This window comes from Meriones unguiculatus, chromosome 14 (genome assembly GCF_030254825.1).
Source record: "Meriones unguiculatus strain TT.TT164.6M chromosome 14, Bangor_MerUng_6.1, whole genome shotgun sequence".
In the NCBI taxonomy this organism is placed as follows: Eukaryota; Metazoa; Chordata; class Mammalia; order Rodentia; family Muridae; genus Meriones; species Meriones unguiculatus.
The window spans coordinates 69,017,676-69,022,547 of record NC_083361.1 but is presented as its reverse complement, the minus strand read 5'-3'; the positions used below and the strand labels follow the sequence as shown (position 1 = coordinate 69,022,547).

The window sequence follows — 4,872 nt, the reverse complement described above, 5'->3', positions numbered from 1 at the left end:
TTTCCCTGGGAGGACTGGGACCCTGTGGGAGGGAGTCCCGGGAGATCTTTTTGGGCATTCCAGTAGAACAGCAAAAACACAGCTCACAAGTTCTACATCTTCCGCTATAAATAGCTAAGCGGGACATACATTTTTATGTGGCTATAAATAGCACATGTTTAATGTTCCAGCAAATGAGCCTAGGCTATTGTGAATGCAACCAGAAACTTAACCACTGAGCAAGCAACACCCAACTCTCGATTCCGTGTGTTTGTTTGTGTGTGTGTGTGTGCACGCGCGCGCACACACGCACCCGTACTGTCGAGTGCACTCAGAAGTCAGAGGATAACTTCGGGAGTCAGTTCTCTGCTTCCACAGCGTGGGTCCTAGTTCTCAGACACGGGTTGTTGGGCTTGCCTGCTGAACCATCACACCCGCCCTACTTTGCTTATTTCTGTTACTTTGCTGTGTTGATCTTTATTTGTTTTGCTTTTGAGATACGGTCTCACTCTGTAGTTCAAGCCAGACTTAAACTCATTATAAAGCCCAAACTGGCGTCAAGCTTGCAATCCTCCTGCCTCAGCCTCCTAAGTACTTGGGTTTATAAGAATGTGCCACCATGCCTGGCTTCTACAGGCTATTTATATCTTTATACTTTTTTCTGAATATTTTTTTTTTAAAGAAGACATAGTATTGAATTTACTGAGTCAAAAGCATCAGGTAGGTCCTTTTGTGCACACTATAAGACTCCTAGTAAGCTTCACTGTGGTATACAAGCAGCATACAGGGTGAAACTTAGCTTCCTGCAGTGGGGGTGCAGCCTGAACCCCAGCGCCTAGGAGCCTGAGGCAGGAGGACCCAGAGCGCCAGCTAGGGCTACATAATGAGACACCATCACAATAAATAAATAAATAAATAAATAAATAAATAAATAAATAAATAAAATTTAAAAATAAACTAAAAAGCGATTAGAGTATTTGGGCAATAGCTTAGTGATAGGATGCTTGCTCAACATGCAACAAGGTCTGGAGTCCTCTTAGTATCACACACGCTTTTATAAATCTCTGATTATTCAATTATTAGATCAATGAAAATATTTTTAAGATTTACAGTTCACAGCTAAGATCAGAAGACTCTTGGGAGAGCTGTTTTTTGTTTGTTTGTTTAATGTGCGTCTCTGTGGGTGTTCACAGAGGCCAGAAGAGGGTGCTGGATCATCTGGGGCTGGAGTCACACAGGCTTGTGAGCTGCCTGCCCTGGGTGCTCTTTTCTGAGATCTTCATCTCTCCAGCCCAAGGAAGCTCCGTTCTTAGGACTCCTTTGCTTACTGCAGCTGTCAGTTGACTGCCTAGTATACTGTCACAAGTGTTTTCTCTATGTATTTCACGGTTCCATTGTTTGGGATTTTGTTGTTGATTACACTTGTTTTTCTCGAGACAAATTTTCCTGTGTAGCCTGGGTTGACCTTGAACGTGATACTTTTCCGCCTTAGCCTCTGTAGTTAGGAGTGCAGGCATGCACCACTCTGCCCAGCCTAACAACGTTTTTCCAAAGGGATTTATTTTCTTTTATTCCTTTTGTATGAGTGTATGTATGTATGTATGTATGTGCATAGTTCCATGGGAACTGGTGGTAAGTCACCAAGTGGATGCCGAGAGGCAAACGCAGGTCCTCTCCAACGGCAGCAAGTACTCTCATCTGTTACGCCATCTCTCCAGCCCCCCTAAAAGATTTTTAGTGTTCATCTTTATGTATGTAAAACTCCTAAAAACATGTAATTCTTAAGACTGTCATTAAAGTAAGTTCACGGGCAAAAAAAAAAATACATAAATCTCACATGTACAACTGAAGAGTTTTAACAAGTAATGTAATTTTTTAAATTATTGTTATTTTGAAACAAAGTCTCACTATGTAGCCCAGGCTAGCCCTGAACTCTATATAATTCAGGCTAGCCTCATACCTGCAACAGATATTTTTGCCTCAGCTTCTCAAGTGCTGAAATTAGAGGTAAGGACTACCAACATATTATTTATTTATTTAGGTTTTCCCCAAAAAACCTACTTTTACTTGTTTACTCTGTTAGTTTAAATCCATGTAGGGTATAGCATCAAACAGATTTTGTGCAGGAAGGTTGCTTCAGAATTTGGCTTTAAGCATTCCGCTGATTCCATGGGCCTGAGTTATTTTGATTTTGTTCAATTTGCTTCCTGGAGGGAGCACCTTTTTATATATACATATATATATATATATATAATTTTTTCAGACTGGACTCAAATCCAGAGATCACTTGCTTCTGCCTCCTGAGTGCTGGGCTGGAGAGAAGCTTCGGTTCCTGAAGGCGAAGGCTCACATGCATAGCGCCGTGCTGTGTTTTGCTTTGTGCACATAAGCACAGCTCTTGCTCACCTACAGTTCAGTTTCATCCTGGGCACAAACACAGTAGAAGCTGAGACGGGAGGAGTCTGAGTTTCAAGGCCAGCCTCAGGTGCACTGCGTCACAGTGGTAATCAAAGGAGCAGCTGAAATCATGTTAGGGGAAAGAAGGAAGGAAAGAAAGGACTGGGCGATGGCTTAGTCTGTAAAAGTTCTTGCCATCAAGCGTGAGGGACCTGAGCTGGGACCCAGCAGCCACAGGAAAAGGTAGGTACAATCATACCCCTGCAGCCCACCGTGGAGACAGGATGGGAAGACCCAGGGGGTGAGGTGGGGGCGCTGGCCAGCCAGTCTAGCTGGTCGGTGAGGGCCAGGTTCAGTGAGAGAACCTGTCTCGAAAAGTAAGGCGGAGAGAGATAGAGGGACATGGCTGACATTGACCTCTGGCCTCTACATAGGCGCACAGGCATGGGGGGGTCTGGATACACAAGAGAAGGTCAGGTACGTTTCCAAGTTCCCAATTAAACAAGACACACGGCCTTTCTATTTCTGTGACTCACTCCTTCGCCCTCAGCCTCTTTCGGAGGAGACAGTGTGCGGTTGGAGGAATCCTAGGGTTCAGGCATGAAGTTCCAAGACGACAGTCAGAATGTTTGTGAAAGTGTTTTTGCAGGGACGCGGAAACTCTTACGTAGGTAGGGCTCAAGGAGGAAGAGGCGAGAAGAGAATGAATCAGCCTGGAGCTGGGTTCCCCAGGCACTGATTCCTGTTGTTGACATCCCTAGCAAGTTGCCTCCTCTCTTGCCGGCCAGCCAGCTGGGAGGAGAGACCCTGCGGATGGAACCAGATGGAGCAGTTTTTGCCGATCACACCTCTTGGCCTGAGCCAGCCTGAAAGCTGCAGGAGTAGACGGTGGGGAATCCCCTGCTTGGATTAGAAAGTGAACCAGGGAAATCTGCCTGCTAAACAGGAATGAGGTCGAAGAGCAGACCTCGGAGCCCCAGACTGATGGGGAGGAGCAGAAAGAACGCAGGAGAGGTGGTGACAAGCAGAGGGTGGGCTACTGTGCGGGAAGGAGACAGCTCCAATAAGGGCTGCAACGGAAGCCCTTCCTGACGTGGCCTTGCCTCTAGAGGCATGAGTCACGGGACTGAGGAGATTGAGGGTCATGAGCTTAGGTACACTGAGGGCATCAAGGAGGGCAAGACACCCGGAGCGCAGGAGTCCAGTAGCCAGGGTCCAAAACCATCAGAGTAAGCAGGGAGCAGGCGCCTGCAGTTCAGCGTACCTGGAGGCTGGGGCTGAGGAGGCTGAGGCTCCCTGTTAAATGAGGGGTGCGGGGAGAGGGAAGAAAGCGGGAGGGAGGGAGCTGCAGAGGGGCCCAGAGTACAGGTTCTCAGCTGAGGCCTGACACCAATTGTCAGCTGTGGCCGTTTGTGCAGAAGGTTGCAACAGCCTCAGAAAGCAGGCGCAGGGTGAACGACACGTGGGAATGGCTGGGGAGTCTGGTGGGCAGTGGGGCTGTACAGAGGTCCCGCTGGTATGTGGTTACTTCTGGAGTTGGGGGTGAGTCAGTGTGGTGGTTTGAATAGGGATGGCTCCCATTGACTCATGTGTTTGAATGTTTGGCCCATAGGAGGTGTGGCCTTGTTGGAGTCGGGATGTCAACGTGCAGGTAGGCTTTGAGATCTCGCATGCTCAGGCTGCGCCCAGTGTGGCACACAGTCTTCCTCAGCTCCTTCTCCAGCACCATGTCTGCCTGTACACCACCATGCTTCTTGTCCTGACGATAATGGACGAAACCTCTGAGACTCTAAGCCAGCCGTGGTCGCTCTGCCTCTGTTTATCTCCCCTCCCCTGCTTCCTCTGACTTTCTCTCGGGGGGGGGGCAACCCCCCTCTTCCTCTTCTCCTACACTCTCCCACTGTCTGTCACTCTCTCTCTCCCCACCCCTGTATAATAAATTTCTTACCAGATTAAAAAAAAAAAAAAAAAAAAAAAAAACTTGTGGTCAGTCATGATGTTTATGAAACACTTAATACATATCATTTTAATAGATTTTAAGATGTTTAGAGTGCTCAAATTTATAAAATACTAAGTATTTATGAGGCCTTAAAATATGATCATGATATTTAAATTGGAATCTGTATATGTATTTTAATTGAACATGCCAAAAATAATTTTAGAACACAAAAAAAACGAATGTAAAAAGAGAACTTAACAATGTGTTAAAATCTATGACATGTCCCAGCACTCAGGAGGCAGAGACAGGCAGATCTCTGAGTATGAGGCCAGCCTGGTCTACAAATTGAGTCTACAACAGCCAGGGCTACAGGAAGAAACTGTCTTTAAAAACAAAAAGCAAACAAAGAAACAGTTGCTGGGTGCACTGAGGCACACCTGTAATCCCAGCACTCCGGGTTGCAGAGGCAGGCAGATGGCTGTGAGCTGGAGATCTCACAGGCCAGCCTGGTCTACAAACTGAGTCCAGGACAGCCACAGCTACAAAGAAACCCTATC

The 4,872-nt window shown here is 46.7% G+C and overlaps 1 long non-coding RNA gene across 1 annotated transcript; it reads left to right on the top strand.

The window, feature by feature from the left end:
- The first annotated feature begins 2,462 nt into the window (after positions 1 to 2,462).
- On the top strand, positions 2,463 to 4,313 carry LOC132647051 (uncharacterized). Its single transcript, XR_009585336.1, has 3 exons — positions 2,463 to 2,619; positions 3,138 to 3,264; positions 3,989 to 4,313. It is a non-coding gene; the product is annotated as an uncharacterized LOC132647051 (long non-coding RNA).
- The last annotated feature ends 559 nt before the right edge of the window (positions 4,314 to 4,872 follow it).